The sequence below is a fragment of the Globicephala melas genome, chromosome 2 (assembly GCF_963455315.2).
Source record: "Globicephala melas chromosome 2, mGloMel1.2, whole genome shotgun sequence".
In the NCBI taxonomy this organism is placed as follows: domain Eukaryota; kingdom Metazoa; phylum Chordata; class Mammalia; order Artiodactyla; family Delphinidae; genus Globicephala; species Globicephala melas.
This window is the reverse complement of record NC_083315.2, coordinates 59,000,513-59,027,273: the sequence shown is the minus strand read 5'-3', so window position 1 is coordinate 59,027,273 and position 26,761 is coordinate 59,000,513. Positions and strand designations below refer to the sequence as shown.

The window sequence follows — 26,761 nt, the reverse complement described above, 5'->3', positions numbered from 1 at the left end:
AAGCTTTCAACATTTCAACACTCAGTATGATACTAGCTGTGGGTTTGTCATAAGTGGCCTTTATTATGTTAAGGTATGTTCCCTCTATACCCACTTGTTGAGAGTTTTTAATCATGAATTTTATCAAATGCCTTCACTGCATTTTTAAGCTGATCATGATTATCTTCCATTTTGTTAATATGGTGTAACATATTGATTGATTTGTGAATAGTGAACCATCCCTGCATCCCTGGAATAAATCTCACTTGATCATGATGTATAATCCTTTTTACATATTGTTGATTCAGTCTGCTAGTATTTTGTTGAGGATTTTTCCATCTATGTTCATCAGGGATACTGGCCTGTATTTTTCTTTTTTTGTAGTGTCTCTGTCTGGTTTGGGTATCAGGGTAATGCTGGCCTTGTAGAATGAGTTAGGGAGTGTTCCCTCCCCTTCAATTTTTTGGAATAGTTTGGATAGACATTAACTCTTCTTTAAATGTTTTGTAGACTTCCTCTGTGAAGCCATCTGGTCCTGGACTTTTAATTGTTGGGAGTTTTTAATTACTGATTCAATTTCAATACTAGTGATCGGTCTGTTCAGATTTTCTACTTCTTCCTGATTCAGTCTTGGAAGAGTGTATGTTTGTATGAATTTATCCATTTCTTTGAGGTTGTCCAATTTGTCACTGTATAGCTGTTCATAGTATTCTCCTAGGGTTGTCTGTATTTCTGTAATATCAGTTGTAACTTCTCCTCTTTCATTTCTAATTTTGTTTATTTGGGCCCACTTTCTTTTTTGCTTAATGAGTCTGGCTAAAGGTTTATCAGTTTTGTCTATCTTTTCAAAAAGCCAGATCTTAGTTTCATTGATCTTTTCTATTGTTTTTTGTTTTCGTTTTGTTATTTTGGTATTTTCACTATGATCTTTTTTGTTTCCTTCCTTCTGCTGACTTTGTTCTTCTTTTTCTAATTCCTTTAGGTGGAAAGTTAGGTTGTTTGTTTGAGATTTTTCTTGTTTCTTGAGGTAGACCTTGAATTGCTATAACCTTAACGCTTAGAAATGCTTTTGTTGCATCCCATAGATTTTAGAAAGTTGTATTTCTATTTTCATTTGTCTCAAGGTATTTTCTAATTTCCTCTTTGATTTCTTCATTGGCCCATTGGATTTTTTGGTAGCATGTGGCTTAGTCTTCTCCTGTGCAGAGGGTCAGCACCGCTAACACCCATGTTGTTCAACTGTATATAAAATTTAATTGCTTTTCTATATACTAGCAATGAACAAGTGAAATTTGAAATTAAAAACACATTACCATTTATATTAGCACCCCCCCCCCAACAAATGAAATACTTAGGTATAAATCTAACAATATTTTACAAGATCTCTATGAGGAAAACTACAAAACTCAGATGAAAGATATCAAAGAAGGACAAAATAAATGAAAAAAATATTCTGCGTTCACGGGTAGGAAGACTCAATATTGTCAAGATGTCAGTTCTTCACAGTTTGAGCTTTACATTCAACTCAATCCCAAAAAAATCCCAGCAAGTAATTTTGTGGATATCAATAAACTGATTCTAAAGTTTATATGGAGAGGCAAAAGACTCAGAATAGCCAAGTAAATATTGAAGGATAACAACAAAGTTGAAGGACTGACACTACCCAACTTCAAGACTTCCTATTAAGCTACAATAATCAAGACAGTGTGTACTTGGGAAAGAAAAGACAAATAAATTATTGAAACAGAATAGAGATCCTAGCTAGAAATAAACCTATATAAATACAGTCAACTGATCTTTGACAAAGGAGCAAAGGCAAAACAATGAAATAAAGATAGTCTTTCAACAAATGGTGCTGGAACAACTGGACATCCATATGCAAAACAAATAAACAAACAAAAACAACTTGAAACAGACCTGACACCCTTCACAAATATTAACTCAAAACGCATCATAAACCTAAATTTAAAATTTAAATTTTAAAACTATACAATTCGTAGAAGACAATATAGGAGAAAAATCTAGATGACTTTGGGTATGATTATGAATTTTTAGATATAACACCAAAGGCACAATCTGTGAAAGAACTGATAAGCTGGATTTCATTAAAATGAAAAACTTTTGCTCTGTGAAAGACAATGTCAAGAGAATGAGAAGATAAGCTGTAGATGTGGAAAAAGTATTTGCAGAAGATACATCTGATAAAGAAATTTATCCAAAATATACACAGAACTCCTAAAACTCATCAATAAGGAAATGAACGACCCAATTAAAATATGGGCCAAAGACCTGAACAGACTCCTCAACAATGCATATGTACAGATGACAAATAGCATATGAAAAGATGTTTAATATCATGTCAGTTGGGAATTGAAAATTAAAACAATGAGATACCACTACACATCTATTAGAACTGTTAAAATGCAAAACACTGTCAACACCAAATACTGGCTAGGATATGGAGCAACAGGAGATCTTATTCATTACTGGTAGAAATGAATGCAAAATGGTACAGCCACTAAAGAAGACCATTTGGTAGTTTCTTACAAAACTACTCATACTCTTACCAGCAACTGGGTTCTTTGGTATTTATCCAAAGGAATTAAAAAGTTATGTCCATACAAAAACCTGCACATGGATGTTTATAGCAGCTTTATTTATAATGTCAAAATTTGGACACAATTGAGACATCCTTCAGTAGGTGGGTGGATAAACAAACTGTGGTACACCCAGATAATGGAATACTATTCAGTGCTAAAAAGAAGTTACCAAGCCAAGAAAGAACATGGAGAAAACTTAAATGCATAATACAAACAGAAAAAAGCCAATCTGAAAAGGCTACGTAGTGTATGAGTCCAATATCACTACATTCCAGATAAGGTAAAACTATGGAGACAGTAAAAAGATGAATGATTGGGAGGGGTTAGGGGGGATGCAGGAGTGAAAAGGCAGAACACAGAGGATTTTTAGGGCTGTGAAACTATTCTGCATAACACTAGAATAATAGATATATGTCATATATTTGTCAAATCCCATAGAAGGTACAACATCAAGAGTGAACCCTAATGTAAACTATGGAATTGGGTGATTATGTGTCAATGTAGGCTTATTAACTATAACATATGTACCACTCTGGTAGGGGATGTTAAGAGTGGGGAAGGGGGCTTCCCTGGTGGCGCAGTGGTTGAGAGTCTGCCTGCCGATGCAGGGGACACGGGTTCGTGCCCCGGTCCGGGAAGATCCCACATGCCGCGGAGCAGCTGGGCCCGTAAACCATCGTCGCTGAGCCTGCGCGTCCGGAGCCTGTGCTCCGCAACGGGAGAGGCCACAACAGTGAGAGGCCAGCATACTGCAAAAAAAAAAAAAAAAAAAAAAGAATGGGGGAGGTTGTACACATATGGAGACATGGAGTATATGGGAACTCTGTACTTTCTGCTTAATTTTGCTGTGAACCTAAAACTGCTCTAAAATATAAAGTTTATTAATTTAAAAATTAATTTAATATATCATAATTATACAAGTTATTGTAAGATAGCCCTGCAGTTGAGGAATAAATACAACTGATTTTTATATGCATGCAATTTAACAGGAGCAAGTGAAAGAAGGCGGCTTACTACAGAATGATCTACCAGCTGTGAACATTTAGCTAAGAGCATTAAGCAGGCTGCGGGCATTAATCAATATGTTTTACAGAGGAAATAAGAACACTGGCTAATCCCCAGGCAGTTAACTGGGGTTCATTAAGAACTCTCTAACTGTAGGTTTTGATACGGGAGATGAGGGGGCAAAAGATAAGGCTAGGTAATTTGGTGGTAATTAAGTACTTACTTTTTGGGGGATGGGTAGGATCGGGGAGATAATTAGAGTTTAAGGCTTAGGGTTGTTTCAGTACCTAAGAAGGGCATAGAGGTGTGTGTTTGGCTGGGTGTTGGACGGAGTGAACAGAAAATGTGGCTCTCTATTCCTAGAATCTAGAGCCCAGGCTCCTGTAACCATGACTACTGTTAATTTTTAAAAATGTAGTAGGCTAGTCTAAGAACTAAATAATAGAGAAACTGATTCATTCATTCAACAAGTATTTATTGGGTATCTAACACTGTAGGCACTTTATATGTACTGGGGATATAGCAGCAATCAAAACAGGCAAAAGTCCCCACCCTTACTGAGCTCAGTATAATGGGATACAGACAAAATAAGTAAAATGAATAATGTTACATAGTGATAAGTACAAAGAAAAAAAGAGAGCAAGGAAAGAGCCCAGGAAGAGTTCAAGGGAAGAGGGTTCTGGAATTTTAAATAGAGGCTAGGAAAGGCTTTACTGAGGTAACCTTTGGGGAAAGACCTAAAGGAAATGAAGAGCTGTGCACATGTGTGAGGACAGAGTGGTCCAGGCAGTGGGAACACATGCAAGGTGTACACTTGGTATGATTGAAGGAGGCAGCAAATCTGGCTGGATTGAAATAGGGGCAAAAATAGTAGATGATGCTGACTGCTGTAGGGGACCAGACCATATATGGCTTTGTAACTCATAGTAAAGACTGGCCTTTACCCTGAGATGCAAAGCCACTAGAACATTCTGAGTAGATAAGGCATGGAATCAACCGTTTTTATAAGATCACCATGGCTGCAGTTTTGAGAACAGAATGAAGGGTGAAGAGGGTCAAGGGTAGAAGTAAGGAGATCACTTAGGAATCTATTGCAGTAATCCATCGGAAAGTTGATGGTGGATTGGATCAACAGTGGTAGTAGTGGAGGTGATGAGAAGTAGTCAAATTCTTGATATATTTTTAAGGTAAAGCCAATTTCTCAGTTCAAAATAACTGGAAAAAAAATTAGGAATAGAATCTAACTGTGGCCTGCATATATATATATATATATATATATTTTGCGGTACGCGGGCCTCTCACTGTTGTGGCCTCTCCCGTTGCGGAGCACAGGCTCCGGATGCGCAGGCTCAGCGGCCATGGCTTACAGGCCCAGCTGCTCCGCGGCATGTTGGATCTTCCCGGACCGGGGCACGAACCCATGTTCCCTGCATCGGCAGGCGGACTCTCAACCACTGTGCCACCAGGGAAGCCCGGCCTACATATATTTTAACTGCAGTTTTATAACCTGTTTAGTGATAAAGCTATACTGACAATATATTACTTCCAATATTTTGTAGTTAAATATAGTGTTTTTTGGGGGGCCATAAAGGAAATAATCCAGCCTCTTTTGAAGGCAAGTGCTCGCAGAATTTATATTTGAACAACAAACATTTGTTGAGTACCTTTACGTGTGACTAAGATCGTGCCTGGTGTCAAGTGGTGTGTGCTGTTATTCTCCTTGGTCTAGAGACACTGTTTTCAGACGAGAATGATAAGCGGGAAGAAGATGCCAGGGTTAGAAACAAACATAAATCTTCTATCCTTGTTTATGATTTTTTGAAGTGAGAGTTTTGCAAACTTTTGAGTTAGGTATTTTCTAAAAAATATAGAAGTACTAGATCATCAAAAGAAACTGGGCACAGTTTAGATTTCTTTTGAGATAGTTTGATCCCTGTACATGCATTTTTTTCTTCTCAGTGGAATCTTGATGGAGAATTGTTACCATCAGGACACAAAGTATGTTGTGAAAAAGAAAATAACCCTGAACATCTAGACATAGTGTTTTGTATCAGGTTAAAGCACTGTGATAACACAGAGAAAATAAGAAACATTTTCCTCTGCCAAAGCAAATCTGTCACTTTACAAGCAGGGTGTTGCCTTTTGAGGTCAAAGTCCACATATTTGGCTTTTTCATGGTGACTGTTGGTCCCAAGTTGCCCTTCCTATACAACCTATTCAAGCACTGCTTTTATTATTAGTAAACAGATAACTGCCCAAGTAAGAAACTTCTGGACTAGTGCCGGAAATAAGAGTTAAAGTAATCCAATAAAATTTGGGAGTACTTCCTTAGTGTAGAGTACTTTCCCAAACAATTTCCTGGGACACTAGGGTACTATGAAACAGTAAAAGGTAGGTAGGTGTGTATGAGGTAGGGGAGGAGAAGTGAGAGATGGGAACTTCCTACTCCATTTAGGAAGCCACATGATACATATTTTTTCACTCACTTCTTAGTGATTCTCATGGAGGCTATATCAGAAAAGAGGAATTTTATGTTTACCAAGAGGGAAATGAATTTTGATAAAGCAATGCTTTTCACAGTTTACTACATGTCACTGTATTAGGCATCAAAGACACAGAGGTAATTAAGATTAAGAAGAAATTCTTGTCCTTTAGAGTTCATAATCTATTGGGGCACAGAAGGGCAAACAGTAAAAAAAAATTGCAAAGGCTGTAGTAGCTGATGTGTGTAAAGTTACTTACTTACTTATTTATCTATTTAAATATATGAGAAAACAGGGAAGAAATACAGATGAATTATATAGATGGGGTGACCAGCTAAGATAACTGCTAATGACCGTAGTGAATTCACAGAGCATTCGAGATCTGAAGGAAACAGAAACTACTAACTGAGTAAATCCTGAGAAGGAACACTTAGCTCAGGGTACTTACATGTTTAGAATCCAGACTCATATTCAGAAGGCAGATGGTATTCATTTCTAGTTCTTAAACAAAATTATTTAAGCCTGGAGTCTGAGAAAGCTATATATGAGAAAGCAGAAGCAACAAAGGTCTCTAGTATCTTGACCCAAACAAAAACTTAATAGTTAACAGTTCTAGGGCAAGGGTCCTTACTGGTTCAAGGAACATTGCTCCTCTATTTTCTTATGTTTTACACTGCTTTCTTCAGCTCAAACTTACAGCTGTGAAACAACACTGCAAAGAAGAGATGGAAAGGATGTTCTTCTCTGCTACAGTCAATAATTCCCAAACCTTTTACCCTTCCAAATCTGATGAATACTAAAAGTAAAAGATGATGTTTAAGGAAAGTCAGAGATCACTTATAAAAACTATAGTGTAATAAAAGGAAATAGATCCCAAAGGTTCTTCATTTTAATCAACTTTATTTTAATCAATCAATTTAATTTAATACAAAGTAAATTCTCTTCCTAGGGAGAATTCCTAAAAGAAAAAACAGAGAGCTCTGGATAGTAAGGAAGTTTTCTTTAGTCAAAAGTTGAAGACAAAAACAACAACAAAACAACAAAAAAAACATTAGCTGCAGTGAGTCAGAGGCAGTTAATGGAATAATAAAGTGAAATTCACAGTTTTCCTCACAAAACAAATAGGCACAATTGCAGTTTAACAGAACAGTTTAAACTGAAAGAGAATATTTAAAACTCAGATTTTGCTATAGTTTGCTTTTGAAATTCACACTTTTCCCTACAAAACAAATAGGCACAGTTGCAGTTTAACAGAGCAGTTTAAGGAAAGAGACAAAACTTAAAACTCAGAATTATTTTGCTATATTTTGCTTTTGAATCCTAAAGCTGATAAAGCTCAGGACTTCAGAAAGTAAATCAAATAGCCATAGAATTCAAACTGGACACATTTAAAGCTCTAGAAGACCAGTTTCCCAGGAACATTTTTCCTTTAAATACCCTACCCAGTATGAAAAGGCTTCACCCTTCCTACACAGACAGCAATTCCAATCAAGCGCTTAGATGTTATCTTCCTGGTTTACAAGCTACTGATTTTGTTTCCGTTGTTTCTAGGTGAAACAAAACCAAGTTTAAAACCAAGTTTAAAAACAGACAAATGGATAAAGAAGATGTGGTACATATATACAATGGAATATGACTCAGCCATAAAAAGGAACGAAATTGGGTCATTTGTAGAGACATGGATGGATCTAGAGACTGTCATACAGAGTGAAGTAAGTCAGAAAGAGAAAAACAAATATCGTTTATTAACACATATATGTGGAACCTAGGAAAATGGTACAGATGAACCAGTTTGCAGGGCAGAAATAGAGACACAGATGTAGAGAACTAATGTATGGACACCAAGGGGGTAAAGTGGTGGTGGGGTGGTGGTGGTGGTGGAATGAATTGGGAGATTGGGATTGACATGTATATACTAATATGTATAAAATGGATAACGAATAAGAACTGTATAAAAAAATAAAATAAAATAAAATAAAGTAAAAAATAAAAAAATAAATAAAATAAAATTCAAAAAAAAAAAAGAGCAATAGTAAAAAAACAACCACATATTAGCAGTAACTAACTGAGGAGTAACCAGACTAAATCACCTCAGGATTCTTGGTGTTTGAGTGTATTTACTAAAATATAACAAAATTTGTATTTCCAGAGTTGCCTATTGCTGTTGAAAGGCTCACCTAGTCCAGTAAGGCAGGACTATGTCCCACGGAATAAGAATTTGCAGAATGATTTGTTTTGCTCTTCTTTCTACCTTAAACGCATTCACTCACGTGCGGTAGAAAGTACTGTGGAGAACAGAAATTCACTACAGGACCAAGTAGAGGCATTATGTGATTTCTGCTTTCAATACCCTGATATGTAAAATAGTGCTAATAATACCTTCTCTACTTAACTCAAAAAGATATTGTGAGGAGCAAATAAGTATTTCTTTATATTATCTGCAAACAATAAAATAATGTAAAAGCTATTTTTGCTAATTATGATACAAAGTTTTCAATGAAATATTTATGAGAAAGTATATTACACATATTGTGATACACCATATTAACAAATTGAAGAATAAAAACCATATGATCATCTCAATAGATGCAGAAAAAGCTTTTGACAAAATTCAACAACGATTTATGATAAAAACTCTCCAGGGCTTCCCTGGTGGCGCAGTGGTTGAGAGTCCGCCTGCCGATGCAGGGGACATGGGTTCGTGCCCAGGTCCGGGAGGATCCCACATGCCGTGGAGTGGTTAGGCCCGTAAGCCATGGCCGCTGAGCCTGCGCGTGCATCCGGAGCCTGTGCTCCGCAACGGGAGAGGCCACAACGGTGAGAGGCCCGCGTACCGAAAAAACAAAACAAAACAAAACAAAAAAACTCTCCAGAAAGTGGGCATAGAGGGAACCTACCTCAACATAATAGGGGCCATATATGACAAACCCACAGCAAACATCATTCTCAATGGTGAAAAACTGAAAGCATTTCTTCTAAGATCAGGAAGAAGACAAGGATGTCCACTCTCACTATTATTCAACATAGCTTTGGAAGTCCTAGCCACGGCAATCAGAGAAGAAAAAGAAATAAAAGGACTACAAATTGGAAAAGAAGAAGTAAAACTGTCACTGTTTGCAGATGACATGATACTATATAGAGAGAATCCTAAAGATGCCACCAGAAAACTACTAGAGCTAATCAATGAATTTGGGAAAGTTGCAGGATACAAAATCCATGCACAGAAATCTCTTGCATTCCTATACACGAATGATGAAAAATCTGAAAGAGAAATTAAGGAAACACTGGCATTTACCACTGTAACAAAAAGAATAAAATACCTAGGAATAAATTTACCTAGGGAGACAAAAGACCTGTATGCAGAAAACTATAAGACACTGATGAAAGAAATTAAAGATGAAACAAACAGATGGAGAGATATACCATGTTCTTGGGCCGGAAGAATCAACATTGTGAAAATGACTATACTATCCAAAGCAATCTACAGAATCAATGCAATCTCTATCAAATTACCAATGGCATTTTTTACAGAACTAGAACAAAAAATCTTAAAATTCGTATGGAGACACAGAAGACCCTGAATAGTCAAAGCACTCTTGAGGGAAAAAAGCGGAGCTGGAGGAATCAGACTCCCTGACTTCAGACTATACTACAAAGCTAAAGTCATGAAGACAATATGGTACTGGCACAAAAACAGAAATATAGATGAATGGAATAGGATAGAAAGCCCAGAGATAAACCCACACACCTATGGTCAACTAATCTATGACAAAGGAGGCAAGGATATACAACGGAGAAATGACAGTCTCTCCAATAAGTGGTGCTGGGAAAACTGGACAGCTACATGTAAAAGAATGAAATTAGAACACTCCCTAACACCATAGACAAAAATAAACTCAAAATGGATTAAAGACCTAAATGTAAGACCGGACACTATAAAACTCTTAGAGGAAAACATAGGAAGAACACTCTTGGACATAAATCACAGCAAGATCTTTTTTGATCCACCTCCTAGAGTAATGGAAATAAAAACAAAAATAAACAAATGGGACCTAATGAAACTTCAAAGCCTTTGCAAAGCAAACTACAAACAAGATGAAAAGACAACCCTCAGAATGGGAGAAAATATTTGCAAACGAATCAACAGACAAAGGATTAATCTCCAAAATATATAAACAGCTCATGCAGCTCAATATTAAAAAAACAAACAACCCAATCCAAAAATGGGCAGAAGACCTAAATAGACATTTCTCCAAAGAAGACATACAGATGGCCAAGAAGCACATGAAAAACTGCTCAACATCACTAATTATTAGAGAAATGCACATGAAAGCTACAACGAGGTATCACCTCACACCAGTTAGAATGGGCATCATCAGAAAATCTACAAACAACAAATGCTGGAGACGGTGTGGAGAAAAGGGAACCCTCTTGCACTGTTGGTGGGAATGTAAACTGATACAGCCACTATGGAGAACAGTATGGAGGTTCCTTAAAAAACTAAAAGTAGAATTACCATATGACCCAGCAATCCCATTACTGGGCGTATACCCTAAGAAAACCATAATTCAAAAAGATACATGCACCCCAATGTTCATTGCAGCACTATTTACCACAGCCAGGACATGGAAGCAACCTAAATGCCCATCAACAGATGAATAGATAAAGAAGATGTGGTACATATATACAATGGAATATGACTCAGCTATAAAAAGGAATGAAATCGGGTCATTTGTAGAGATGCGGATAGATCTAGAGACTGTCATACAGAGTGAAGTAAGTCAGAAAGAGAAAATCAAAGATCGTATATTAATGCATATATGTGGAACCTAGGAAAATGGTACAGATGAACCAGTTTGCAGGGCAGAAATTGTGACACAGATGCAGAGAACAAACGTATGGACACCAAAGGGGGAAAGTGGTGGTGGTGGTGGTGGTGGTGTGATGAATTGGGAGATTGGGATTGACATATATACACTAATATGTATAAAATGGATAACTAATAAGAACCTGCTCTATAAAAAAATAAAATTAAATAAATAAAAAAAGACACATGCACCCCAATGTTCATTGCAGCACTATTTACAATAGCCAGGTCATGGAAGCAACCTAAATGCCCATCAACAGACAAATGGATAAAGAAGATGTGGTACATATATACAATGGAATATGACTCAGCCATAAAAAGGAACGAAATCGGGTCATTTGTAGAGACATGGATGGATCTAGAGACTGTAATACAGAGTGAAGTCAGAAAGAGAAAAACAAATATATTAATGCATATATGTGGAACCTAGGAAAATGGTACACGTGAACCGGTTTGCAGGGCAGAAATAGAGACACAGATGTAGAGAAGAAATGTATGGACACCAAAGGGGGAAAGTGGTGGTGGGGGGGTGGTGTGATGAATTGGGATTGACATATATACACTAATATGTATAAAATGAATAATTAATAAAAACCTGCTATATAAAAAAAAGTATATTACACATATTATAGTTATATCAAAAGAACGGATACATAAGATTGGAAGGAAACACACCCAAATGCTCAAAGTAGTAATGTTTTAGGATGATGAAATTATGAGTAATTACTTTCCAATCTTTGTTTTTACTCCCTAACATTCAGTAATATGGTTGTGTTACTTTAAAGAAAGAGGAAAGTACCATAAAAAATCACAGACCTTTTAAACTTCAATTTTAATTTCACATGCAATACTTTCTTTTTATGAATACACTTTCTTTTTAAAACTTTTTACTACACATAGAACTAAAATTCCCTTTGACCAGACTCTTCCCATTTTCCTCTCCAGAAAATATACTACCTTATTGCTGAAAGGAGCCTTAGAGATAATTTCTAGTGATAAATTCATTGTCTTGCTCTCTCAAATCAGAATGAGCCCTTCAGGACAGAGAAGAGTAAACATGTCTAGCAGGAAGAGTATGACAGCACAGTTTATAAACTTTGTGTTTTATATTAAAAAATTCATTTAAATTCTGCATTCAATTTTATAAAACAGTGTTTATTCTAAAGCAAAAATAAATGTTTGAAACTATAGGAGAGCAGGAAAAGGATAATGTACTCTCAAGACAACAATATATTTCCCTATGAATGCATTACCATGTGGCACAGGTTAGGTTCATCTTCCTGACAGATACCTGACAACTTTCGATACTGAGAGAAAAAGAAGTGCCGTGACTTCCTTCCTACTTCTCTACTATACAGCAATAGAATGAGTAATTGTTATTATTGGCTAGAACTATAGGTTAAGTCAATTTATATCCTGTTAACCTTCCAGATAAAATGACATGACAATACACTGCAAATATCATACAAAAATCCCATTTAATTATGGGAAAACAGACCATGACCATGAAATTAATATGGTTTGGCATTTCCTTAAAAGGTTTAATTCTGAAAACTACAACATATCTGAGGTTGATAAATGTACATTCTCATGGCACTGGTAGGAAAAGTAACAAGCTGTTTATGAGTAAATAGTCATTTTACTTCTTGCTAATATATCTTGAGATATACCTCAAATATAGTATACTTGATCCATCTTTAATTCCACTGTCATCCCTTTTCCTTCAGAAATTTGACTCCAAATCTGGCTTACATGAAAAAGCTCATCATTACAATGTTTTCCCACAGAGGCATTTTCTCTGGAGGTATTTATTCTTATTACAAAGTCTCTCTAAATATCTAATTTGGCTCTTTGTGTTTAGTAACATTAGAATATTTAAAAGACAAAATTAGTAACTTAAAATCAAGATGTACCAATGTGAGCTATGAGGAAGAAGAACAATTGCAGTTTTCTACAACAAACTCACTCAAATTTCGGGGGAGGAAGAACCAAAGCATTTCAAATTTTTGATAAAGGATTATGTGCTATGTAAACTACAGGGAGGTAACCCGAGGCAGTAGGAAGTTACTTCTGAACTGAAGTCAGGAAGTCTGAGTCTGAGTTCAGGCATGACACCAACTAGCTATGTCTTCTGGGATCACGAAACCATTCTGGCTTAAGTTTCTTCATCTGTTAATGAAGGACAAGATCAGTTCTAAATTTGTTTAGATGTAAGACCATGACAGAACACCATGAAATAGTACTGTTAATTAAATGATATGAACTAGAAACAACTTTACAAACTAGCAGAAAATAGAAATATATTAAAAGTTCACTATAAACTCATAACCATGAACTGTACATACACAGACACACAGTTCTCTAAGCACAGGATGCATTTCTGAATTCTTCTGTTAATATTTATTTGCTATCTGGGAGGGAGTCATGGTTAATATTGCAGGCTCTGAAATCAGACTGCCTGAATTCAAATCCCACCTTTTATTTTTTAGTTGTGGAACGTGAGCAAGTTAGTTAATATCTCTGAAGCTAAGTTTTCTCATCTGTAAATGAGGATAGTAATAGTAGATACTATGGGAGTTATTTGAATAATCTATCAATCCATGTAAAGCAGGTAGTATGGTGTCCATCACAAGTAAGAGCCTAGTAACGATGATAGAAGTAATATTAGCACACATATATTGAGTGTTTACTAAGTATCAGGCAGTATTCTAAGGGTTTACATGTATTACCCCATTTAATCTTCACAACTACCACATGAGATAGATACTATCATTAGCCTCTATTTTATAGTGAACAAACCGATCCATAGAGAGACATTAAGTAACTTGCCCAAGTTAACTGTGACAGCCATTATTATGGCTATTCACAAATATTTTAGCTCTCCTTTCAGGAAGTGTAAGATTACACTTCCTCACAACCTCTGAAATTAGGCAAGGTTGATGGAACTCACAGGGTCAACTCATAGTGGCACATGATACTTCCAGGCAGAAAGTTTAAGAGTCCAAAAGCAATTTTCCATGTTTCCCTTCCCCTATTACAGTGCTCATGAAAGTATATATTATAATGGAGTTTACATCAACATGTTTGCCTAAGTGAACAAAAACAGCATAGCCCCCCTGTTAACCCACTTTGTACAAGTAGCATGAGTGAGAAAAAAAGCCACTGAGATTTTGCAGTGGTTTTGTTAACATAGCAATAACCAAGTATCCTGACAGTAAATTTCAGATTTAGTATCATAATTATCTACTTATTCACAGCTAATGCCAAAAGCTTAAGAATTAAAATATGGGAGAAAATAGTACAGTTCTATACATTTATTTCTTTTTTTGGTGTATGAACAAATGAAAGTTTACCATTATCTAATTTAGTATTGTAATTCAAGAATGATTGCTCTGGGGGACTTCTCTGGCCGTCCAGTGGTTAAGACTCCCTGTTTCCGCTGCAGGGGGCACAGGTTTGATCCCTGGTCAGGGAACTAAGATCCCCACAAGCCGCATGGTGTGGCCAAAAAATTAAAAAAAAAAAAAAAAAAAAAGAATTATTGGTCTAAATGTCTTCATGACCTTGGGCTAGACAAAGACTTCTTGAAGAGGAAACAAAAAGCACTAACCACAAAAGAGAAAAATGATAAATTGCACTTAACTAAAATTAAGAACGTCTGTTCATCACAGACCATGTTAAAAGAGTGAAAAAGTAAGGCATAGACTGGGAAATTATATTTGTAATACATATAATTCCCTAAAGACTCATATTCAGAATATGTACAGAATTCCTAAAAATCAGCAAGATAAAGATAAATGAGCCAATTTAAAATAAGGCTAAAAATAAAATAAGCACTTCCTAAGAGAGACTATCCAAATGATCAATAACCATCAAAAAAGAAATACTACAACATATTCAATAGCTAAAATAAAAAAGACTGACAATACACAGTGTTGGCAGGGATGAGCAGGAACAGAAATTCTCATTATGTTGCTAGTGGGAATCTAATGTGCACAGTCACTTTGGAAAATTGCTTGGCAGTAACTGCTAAAATAAACCTAAACCTACCCTATGAAACAGCAATCCATTCCTAGTAACATATCCTAGAGATATGAGTGCAGGTGTCTACCAAAAGACATGTAAAGATTGTTCATAGCACAGTTATTTACAGTCTCAAAGTGGAACCAATCCACATGTCCATCAACAGTGGCATGGCTATATTATGAGACATTCCTACAATGACATTAGTGGAATATTACAGAGATTGAACTACTGCTACATGTAGCATGGATGAACCTCATAGACACAACGATGAGCAAAAGCCACCAGACCCACAACAGTAAATATTCTGTGAATCTATTTATGTGATGTTTAAGTATAGGTAAAACTATTTTTTGGTGGCAGAAATCAGAATAGTGATTATCTATAATAGGGGGAGAGAGGGTACTGACTAGAGCCTCCTGAAGTGCTGGAAATATTCTCAGGTGCATATATACATAAACATTCATTGACTTGTACATTTAAGATTTGTACACTTTACTGTATATACCACAGTTTTAAAAAGTTAAAAGAAAAGAGAAACGTTGGTCATTGGTTTAGGTAAGAATTCAAGGATTGGAAGATCTCACAAATGTCACTGGGTCCAACTACAAATCCAATGCTCAGCTCCCGACCTGAATATCTCACTTGGGGATGTCTACTCCCACTTCCAAATAGCTCTGACCACTAGAAGGTTTTTCTTTTTTCCTTTTTTTGGCTGAGCCCTGCAGCATGCGGGATCTTCGTTCCCTGACCAGGGATCAAACCCGTGCCCCCTGCAGTGGAAGCACGGAGTCTTAACCACTGGACTGCCAGGGAAGTCCCTAGAAGGTTCTTCTTTATAATGAACTCCAAACTTATCCCAAGGAGTTTCTATATGAGATTTTCATTCTACTCTTTCAGGAATATAGAGAATAAGTGTGCTCCCTTTTCTAAGTCATATACACTCAGTTATCCCAAGGCTTATCTGATAACTGCTGAGATCTCTTTCCGCTCTAAAAATTCTAGAATTCTATATTTTTATTAGTCCTTATTTCTTTCATTTACTCGTCCTTTACACCTCTGTTGAACTTTACTCTTTCAACCGAAGTATTCTAATGCTATGCATCAATCTGAGTAGATAACCAGCTTGTAGATTTTTACTCAAAATAATTTTAAATGTATGTCAATATTAACAGTATATATCAATAGCTGGCCACATCTGTGTGCTCACGAGAGCAGAAACGGGTATCTCTCAAAGCTTAACACATTAGAATATCAGAGTTCCTCATGAAACATACTAACTCACTTGGATTTGGAGAGTGTTTACCACCAAATGTTTAGACTGGGAAGATGAGAAGTGTATTTCTTAGACAAAAAAATAAGTCAAGTCAATGGTGATTATTTTGACCTGTACACTGGGAATAAAGATAAATATATGGAAGCACTGTTATGCCTAAAGCAATGAATCATATTGGACTTCATGAACAAACATAAAAGCACTTCCCTAACCTCAAAGAGCCAACTGGACAATTAATTCATAGAATTGTGTATGTTAAGGCATTAAAAAGCCTCTATAGAGTAAAAGTTTAGGAGATGAATGGAAAACCAGAATGAGATTTTTCTCACACTCAAGATAATATATGTTCTAGTAATATTCATAGAATTCAGTCCTTCTGTTTAAAAAGTTAAACACTAACACTTTGCCTATACGATCACTTCACATCTATGGTTGCCCATTTACTATTACAACCTCATATTCTTACTGTGTTGTCCTTTATTGTACAGAAGAGAACAATAATCAAGACAGACTCAAAATTATCTACAGATAGATTATCTGCAACATGAACTTTGTAAAAACAAAATGTCATTATTTTATGATTCTGGGGAAGTTTTGAGGAAGAATATGAAGTAATAATGAGGGACTTCCCTGGTGGCGCAGTGGTTAAGAATCCTCCTGCCAATGCAGGGGACATGGGTTCGAGCCCTGGTCCAGGAAGATCCCACATGCAGTGGAGCAACTAAGCCCACGAGCCACAACTACTGAGCCCATGTGCCACAACTACTGAAGGCCGCAAGCCTAGAGCTGGAGCTCCGCAACAAGAGAAGCCACCACAATGAGAAGCCCACGCACTGCAACTAAGAGTGGCCCCCACTCGCCGCAACTAGAGAAAGCCTATGTGCAACAGCGAAGACCGAACGCAGCCAAAAGTAAATAAATAAATAAATTTATATTAAAAAAAAGTAATAATGAGAAGGAAAACTTACTAATAGTAAAGCTTTATTGTAATCTGCGAAAGAAATTCTTGCATGGCTGTGCTTTCCAAGAGAAAAGGTACCACTGATGGTTTTATGGAGCTGGCATAGAAACAAAGATGGATTAAATGCCTGAAGACAGTGAAGGTCATCTATCAGACTGAGCCAGGGAAATCTTATACACAACTAAAGATTCTCATCAGCAATAATGAACTGAAGGCTTATGTTACATACTTCTAAATGATGCACTGATTATCAAAGTAGAAAACTAAATGAAGGATACCCAACTGAGTTTAGCATTTGACATCAGACTATCAAAATTTTCTCAACTCCTCTGGAGCTACCAGCCTTCTCTTTTTATTCATCTAACACGTGGCACTTAAATTCTATCATCAGGAATTATATCAGTTTGTGCTATAAATTTTTTATGTAAGTATCTGTCTTCTCCATGGAAGACACCATGCTCTGGATATCCTTCTAGCTTCTTCAAGTATTTTGGTTCTCTTACCATTATTTTAACCTCTTTTGCAACAATGACTATTCTTTTTTCCTTCAGATATAAATATACTCTGTTCCTAAGAAAGAAAGAAATCAAAATTCATAATAAAACCCTCCATTAATTCCTATCCTCCATTCTAAGCAACTGCTCATACATTTACCTTTTCTTTATAACCAAACTACCTGAAAGATTATTCTAGTCACTGCTGCTACCCAATCTGAAACACACAGTTATCTGGTTTCTTTCCCTAACTCACTCTACTATTCTCAGATACCAGTCATCTCTAAGTTGCTAATTTCAATGAACACTTCTCAATCTTCAATCTCTTTGGTCGCTAACTGGTATTTGATGCTCTAAATGACTCTTCCTCTTCAAACTCTTCTTCCATTGTTTCCTATTTACTACCCTCTTGTTTTTTCCCCCATCTCTTTAGCCATTTCTTCAGACTTTGGCCCTTTTCTCTCTACATGTTTTCCTAGTGATCTCTCTCAGTCCCAATGTTTCTACAACCCCTTATACTGATGACATCTAAAACCAACTCTCAAATTCCAGGCCTGTATCTCAAATGGCAAAGATTATCCTCCTTGCTGTGCCACAGGCAACTCACACTTTACATGTATAAAACTGAATCCGTAATCTTTTCCTCGAAACCTGTTCCATCTCCCATGTTCTCTATGTCAGTTGAGGGTACGCTACTCGTCACTGAGGCTAAAAACCTGGGCGTCCTTTTCAGCATTTCCCCTGCCCTTCTTACCACATGCAATCCCTTACCAAAACCCAGTTGATCCTGTCTCCTCTTCCATGTTCCCGTGATTACCGTCTCAGTTAAAGCCTTTATTTTTCTTGGCCTGCATACTCTAACAGTGTCCATCCTGTCTGTCCTTCCTGCCTCCAATCTGTTTCCATACAGCTGCCAGTGATCTTTCTAAAATACAAATCTACTTATGCATATCATTCCTTGCTTAAAATCATTCAAGAGGCTCCCCACTGTCTTCCAGTTATTTTTACTTTTTAAAATTCTGTTTGAAAGCAAAAAACGTTGTGCCTGTTTTGAATGCTTAAAGTTTGAATGTCTTACAGTAAGGATACATACTTTTATCATTAGAATAAACAATAAAACTTGGCCCCATAATAGTGAATGGCCACATTTAAACCAGTTTTGGGATCAGAAAAAGGAATTTTGATATGTTTAAATGAACTAGAACACAAAAAGTATAGTTATTGAAAACAATATATTAAAAAAACTAAGTCTTCTCTACGTTGAATTCACATCTTTGATACCCTCTATTTGTTCACATGAAACATCTTACAAATTTATCCCTTAGGGAATAAAATTCAGCTGACTTGCCAATAAGACTATTATATATAGATGACAAATAGTAAAAAAATGCAGTCCTGACCTCTTTTCTTTAAGTAAATAAAAGAACAGTAAACTCCAGGCACACCTCGTTTTATTGTGATTTGTGGATACTGTGTGTTTTTTTTTTTTTACAAATTGGTACATTGCAGCAACCTTGTGTCAAGCAAGTCTATCAGTGACATTTTTCCAATAGCATTTGCTCACTTCGTGTCTCTGTGTGACATTTTGGCAATTCTTGCAATATTTTAAGCTTTTTCATTATTATTGTATTTGTTATGGCGATCTGTGATCTTTGATGTTGCAAAAAGATTATAACTTGCTGAAGGCTCAGATGATGGTTGGCATTTTTCAGCAATATTTTAAAATTAAGTATTGTATTATTTTTTAGACATAATGCTATTGCAGACTTAATAGACTACCGTACAGAATAAACATTAACTTTTATACGCACTGGGAAACCAAAAGATTCGTATGCCTTGCTTTGTTGCAGTTATCACATTATTGCGGTGGTCTGGAACCAAACCTGCAATATCTCTGAGGTATGCCTGTGTATCAAATAGCTTATGTCCAGGAAATAAACAGTTTTTAAGAAAAGAGATGAAATAAATGAGTATCATAAGATTTAATGCTCAATATACATAACTACTTATGATGGAGCTTACTATTAATTTTTGAACTAGGAAGATAATTTTTCACAGTATCATATTTAAATACATGCTTTAGGTCTTGAAATTAACAGGTTAACAGATAGAGTAATTTCTAGTCTCTCCCATAACCCTTTTAATTACAGTATCTATGTTCTTTCCTGCAATATATTTCTGTTGTAATCAACTCTAAAATCCCTTGAGAGCAAATGCCATTCAGTATTATGATACATGCATTACCAAGTAAGGTAAGAGAAACTGTTAAACCAACTGAGATCCCATGATGCCAGTTAAATTTCAATTCTTTTTTCTAGGCTCTCCAAACATGTCAGCACTATTGTAGTAAAGTGGGTCATAAGTTTCGGGTGATGTGATTTGCTTGAAAGACAAAGAGAGCAGAGTGTAGAACAGACTATTACAGGTCACAGCAAAGTAGATTCAGAACTGCAGCTACAATTTATTTATTATACATATTTATTAAGTACTGAAACAATAAACATGTAGCCCAGCAAAGAGTTGAATACACCAGGTTAAACATGCCTTCCCTACCCTCTAAGAGGGCATAGTTTGAAAAAAAGAACAATTTAATTATCAATTTAATACCCAGGAGGATAAAAGCTCTCAATCATTATAATGTATTAACTGCTTTCTAAAACAGTTCATAAATGATACACTACTGAACTTAAATCCACTTATTCTATTTGAAAAACAGTGTTCTGAATTTAAAATCTTTGAACTCAAGCTTCCTATTGGATGATGATCAATTTTTAGCTAACAGGATAGTGTCCTTGATATATAAAAATGATTGCTGTTTCACCATTGGTGAGGCATTTTCTATTTTTTAATAACAAGGATGCAATTATATCAACTCATCCTTAGTCTTCTACGTAGCCCCCCTGGAGCAGCAATATTTATCTAAAGGGCAGCACTCTAAGGTAGGATGCAAGTAGAGATCAATTCCGAATCCTATGCACCAGGATTATTTTATTACATGATGGAATTAAGCTACAAAGTAAAATTGAGTTGTAATTTCTAGTGTGATAAGGTTTTACTTATCTAAGTAAACATTAAACACTCTGCAGAACGGAATACAACTCTACGGATGGTGACATAGGCAGAGAAGGTAAAGACCGTAAACAGTTTAACTACCCTACTCTTTACCAGTGTTAGTGCTGTTAGACAAGACTGCTAAACAAGTAGAAGATAAATAACTAGTAAAGGCTGGCAGCTAGAAATATATAGTTAACCCAAGTCTTTCTTGGTACAATAAATGAATCCATACACTATCCTCGGTATCACCTATTGCTAGAGAAAGATTTTAATTAAACGTGAGGGAGAAGAAATAGGCCAATTAGAATTCTGCAAGTAGTTTGTTTTGCTAGGAAATAAATGGCTAGAGCTGACACTGTCTTTCTGGCAAAATAAAGCTGCTCTTTCCCCTTTCTAGAAATAAACATAAAAACCACTCCATTACATTTATTTAATATAGTCTCTAAATTGGCAATTCGCTTGAGAAGACTTTGCACATAATGGCAGAGTTTCCAGTACTTAAGTCTCCTCACCCCTTCTATAACCATAATGCACCATATTTGTACATTGCTATAGTACTATAGGAAGAATTTCAATATTCCTCATATTCTTTCACTAGCTCTAGAGTCAGTGATTTACATTTCAAAAACTCAAGAAAGAACCCGCAGTAGCAACCAGAGGATTATGAAATTCAGAAACTTACTTAGTCATACCTGACGGCAGACATTTACAAATTCTTATGATTTATAAACTCCCAATTTCATTGACCTGAGAATAGCTATGAATGTCTGGTAAATCCACAGATATCAATAAGTAGATGAAGCTTTAAAAATTATTTCACTAAGAATTAACAATTTTGTTAAAGGCAGAATTAATAATAGCAATAATAATGATATGATGATGTGAGAAACCAGTCATTGAGAATTCTCACCCTTTTTGTTTCATTTCCCTTTCCCATCATGGCCCTGAACCTGATAATATGCATAAGAAATATTCAGCATGCTTTTTTCAGTTTATGGGAGAATTCTAAGTATGGTACCTAGACTTTAGAAATAAATAAGAATACCTCATTAACTATACATTAAGAAATATAAGTCCCTAAAACATTTTCTTTTCTAAAAAAATTGAAGTATAGTTGATTTAGTATTGAGTTAGTTTCAGGTATATAAAACATTTTCTTTTGAAATGAAATTTACGTCTAAAATTGGTAGTAAACATTTTTTTCATGAGTTTCAAGAAATCCTAGTGGCCTGAAAGCTGTCTCAAATTGTTGAACTTATAATTTTATACCAAACATACAATTAAGCATCTCATTTTACTGAAATTAGCTTAAAAACAATTAAAAATTTAATTAAAAATTAGGTCTAAGATGAAGAAAGAAAACACAAGCTCTCTAAGAAAATGTAGAATACTTTGTAATATCAAGTCATAATAGCTCTGTATATCTTATAAAACATATGAAGACATTAGTATTGTGAAATGTGGTCATTTTTGCCTTGTGATTAAAAGGCAAGTCATGTACTTTGGTAACATTATGGCATATTTATATGACTAAAAAACAGCTAACAACCTTTACACAAACAATACTGTCAATCTCAGTAGTAAGCAAATGTAATTAGACCACAATTTCCTTTGTAGGGCTCTAATGTTTTAAAAAAAAAAAAAGTAGTTCTAGAAAAGAAGATAAGTTGTTTAGCCAGGACTGCCACTAAGAACACTCTGCCTCTAGTTTCCAAGAGCTCCAATCTAAGAAATGCGGGCAGGTATATTCCTTTGCGGGGGCTTAAATAAAATCTGCCCACAACTGCCAGTTTAGCTTAGCACATAAAATATACATCACTGAGAAGACAGGCTAATCATCAGAAACTGTCTCCAGGCATTACAATGATTACATGGTGCCTTTCTCAGAGTTATTTTGAAGAAATAAAGGATTAAACCAGAAGAAACAATCCCTCCATGCTCCCAGGGTACAGGGCACACCTATGAAACGGTTCCTGACCTATACAGTTTACCTAAGGTGACATGCTATCTTTTCTCATTCATCATATATTTACCAAACACGTAATATGTACCAGGCACTTAGTTAAGACACCAGGACTACAACAGTGAACAGTCTCTGCTTTCAGGAAAATTATGGTTTGAGGTGAAAGATTAAGCAAACATACCAATAAATACAATTTTAAGTTGTGAAAACTGCCATGAAGGAAAAGAACAGAACACTAAAGAAAAACAGTAGGAGATGTCACTTAAACAGGGGACCTCTCTGAAGAAGTAAAGTGAGAGTTGAATGTTAAGTACATTCCATGCTGAAGAACTAGGACTTGAGTAAGAACTTGGCGCTTTGGAAAAAGTGAAAGAAGGCTAGAGTGGGCTGGAGTAAAGTGGTCAGGAGACAGCAGCAGGGACTATACCCTGCGGAGACATGGGGTTATCTTAAACATCTGAGTTTTCACCAAAGCATAAGAGCAAACCTTTCAAGAATTCTTAAGAGCGGCATGATATGATATTTATGCTTTTTAAAGGATCATTCTTACTTCTATGTAAAGAATGGATTGATGGGTAGTAAGAACGAATCCAGGAAGCTACCGTTGGGAAGCTACTGCAACAGTTCACCACAGCGTGATGGTGGCTTAGAATAGGGTATAGCAATGAAGATATAGTATATAGGGTGGATTCAATATATTTAAGAGGTAGAATCAATAAAATTTTGTAGTGGTCTGAATGGTGTATGTGTGTGTATGTGTAGTAGTGAGAGGTCTCAAGAATAATCCCAAGACTTTTTTTTCCCTTGTTTTTTCAATTTTATTTTAAAGTTTGAAAATTACAAAGACAGCAGATTCTTCCAGGCACAAATAACTTGTTTACAAATAAAAGGGGGGGGAGGGAGATGCACAATTGTGCATTTTTCTATTTTACTAAAAAGAAAAGGGAGAGACGACTGTACAGGTTTTTTCTCCCAGCTCCCAGGTGTGAAACTTAAGTACTAGCCCTAGATGTGTATATATACATATACACACACATACACACAGACCTAGCTCTGTAAAACTACTTAGCAATTCAAAGTCGACTGCAGTATGTCTTACTGTCCACTCCCCGCCCTCCCCTTCTCCCCCATCTACAACTACTTAGATTCAGAAGTAGAGGTTGGGAGGTTTTTAAGTGGTGGGTGGCAGGGCTGGAGCGCCACCAGACTGCTAAGCAAAGCCCACCTCTTGTACAGGAGGAACAAAAAATCAGGGGTAAAGGAAAAAGGTCCTCCTAGGATACAATCCAATTGTGTGGAAAAACCCAAGTTTCAACAGGGCACACTGAGGCACTTGGCTGACTGACTCTCCACCCTTCCCCCAAAGTTTCTACTCATGTCTAACAGGAGACTTTTGGAAGCCAGAGACCACCCCCCTCCACCAGTGGCTAGTTTCCAGCTGACTGAGAGAAGCCACAGTTTCTCGGACCAGCTGTCACTTCAACCTCCTCCACGTCCCTAGGACAATAGGGAGGCCACTGGGGCAGACTAACAGAAGTGAGAAGGAAACTGGATTTGGACGCCCCACTGCTCACCACTGGGAGGTGGAAGTCAGCCTAGAGAGGGCTTTTTTCCACCTCCCTCCTTTGCCGTCCAGCTGCTGCCGCCCCTCTCCTCAGGGTCAAGGTTCTGAAACTCTCACAAGCAGTGCTCAGCTTAAAGAAAACTCGATGGCCTCATAGGTACTCCTACAAACAGTCCAATTCCTGGGCTCCCTGTCATCTAGCCACATGAAGCTGCCTTGCCCATTCTCCCCGTCCCCCTGACCCCAACTTTTACCTTCAGAGTGAACCAACCATGTAACTAAACAAAACACACAAACCCACACAAATTCCCAAACCCATAAGCAGATTAGTAACAAATTAACAAAACAAAATATAAGTACATTCTCATCATTACAGAGACCAGATTTGTTGTTGCTGTCCTTGCATAATTGGTTAAGGAAAAATGAATTATTCCCTAATTTCTGAGGAATACAAATTCTGTCTGTTTATAAAGTCAGAAGGGAAAGGGGCAAAGGGTTGCAGATGAGGATCAAGAGAGAAGAAAGGAGAAAAGTATTTACAGAAAATAGGAGACAGGCAGGAGTGTCCACAAGGAAAGCCTCATTGTCACTTCTTGCCGGCCCTCCTGGCACTGGACTTGGCTTTGGGCTTCACTGGTTTGGCCTTCTTAGGCTTGGATGCCTTGACTGGCTTGGCTTTGACAGTCTTGGGTTTTTTGGTTTTCTTGGGCGTGGCAGCCGGCTTCTTCTTGGCCTTCTTGACTGGGGTAGCTTTGGGCTTCTTGCTTGGGGCTTTGGAGGCAGGCTTCATGGGCTTGGCGGCCTTCTTTGGCGTGGTCACCTTCTTGACTTCCTTCTTTGTCTTCTTGAAGGCCACTGACCTCTTGGGCTCGTTGCTCTTCGGCAGCCGGAAAGACCCTGAGGCACTCACCTTTTGGTCTGCTTGAGGACCCCAGTGGTGACCAAGTGCTTGATGGACAATTTGATCTGGGAGTTGGCATTCTCACCCACCTTGTAGTGGCTCTTGTACTTCTGGATGGACTGGCATGAAGAGCCAGCACAGTTCTCTGCCTGGATGGCAGCCACGATCATGTCTGAATACTTGGGGTGGTCTGTGGACTTCTTGGAGGCCTTGGCCCACTTGGGCTTGGTCGCAGGGGTGGATGTGGAGTTCTCGGTCATGGTGGCCTGCCTGGTCCTGCTGCTGAAGGCGGCACCTTCCAAAGGGCCAGCCCTCATAGGAAGCCGAGGAAAGCCTGATTCGGGATCTGCTCTGGTGCCTCTGGCTCCCAGGCCAGTCTGAGGCAGGCTCTTGGGGACCTTGCTCAGGTCGCGGGGCGGGGGGGACTCACTGGGCCGGGTCTGCATGGCCCAGCCCCGCCGGTCTGTTGCTTGGTCTCGGCGCCCGGGTCGGCCTCAGCCTCCTCTGCCTCTCTTTTCCCAGTTCCGTGTCTCAATCCCAAGACTTCTAATTGAGGTATTAGTAGATATTTATGAAGATTCGATTTATAGAAATAAGACTGGAGATGTAGAATTAGGGAAAAGATCAAGAGTTTAATATTGAATATGTTCTTTTCTTGATCAGTATTGCTAGAGGTCTACATATTTTACTGATCTTTTCAGAGAGTGAACTCTTGGCTCTAGATATTTCCTATTGTGCACTTGTTTTCTATTTAATTAATTTCTACTTTTTATAATTCCCTTTCTTCTACTTACTTTGGGTTTAATTTGCAGTTCTTTTCCTAATTTCTTGAGAATGATATTTAAATCACTAGTTTTGGACTTTTTTCTCTTCCAGTATAGGCATTTAAGGTTATAAATTTCCCATCAAGTATAGCTTTAGCTGATTCACATATATTTTGATATACTGTATTTTCATTACTATTCTGTTGCAAATGTGTCTTAATTGTGATTTCTTTTTTGACCAAATGGGTCATTCAAAACGTATTTTGGGGGGAGTTTGCTAGCTACTATTTTATAATCCATTTCTTACTTAATTGAACTGTAGTCAGATAACATATCCTAGACGAAATTTGTTGAGACTTGCTTTATGGTCTATCATAAGATCTACTTTGTTAAATGTCCCATGTGAACTTGAAAAAATATTTTTTTGAAGCCATATTACTGGAATTAGATATATACAAATTTATAGTTCTCACATTTTCCCTGGTAGAATGACCCTTTTACAATTATGAAATATTCTTCCTTATTTCTAGTTATTCTTGTATTCAAGTCTATTGTGTATAGAGGGTATAGTCCTCTAGGGAATGCTAATTGAGAGTCCGGGGTGGTTATAGGTCCTTTCTTCCTTGGAGGGACCTGAATTTTAATGTTTGCTTGTCAACATCATGAGATGGACAGAAATTCACTCTGCTTTATAGGGATTTTCTGCTTAGCTTGCTTAGCTTCTGCTCTGCTTAGCCTCTGACTCTGCAGCAAAATCATTTCTTGGTGCTTCCCTTCCCTACTAGGGTCTTGGCCCCTCAGTCCAGGCCACCTGGGGACACCTAAAC

The 26,761-nt window shown here is 37.0% G+C and overlaps 1 protein-coding gene and 1 pseudogene across 2 annotated transcripts in view; both read right to left on the bottom strand.

The window, feature by feature from the left end:
- HMG20A (high mobility group 20A) overlaps positions 1–26,761 on the bottom strand; it is a 68,213-nt gene that overhangs the window by 32,179 nt on the left and 9,273 nt on the right. The window lies entirely within an intron of this gene.
- Positions 24,597–25,479, bottom strand: LOC115862767 (histone H1.0-like; annotated as a pseudogene).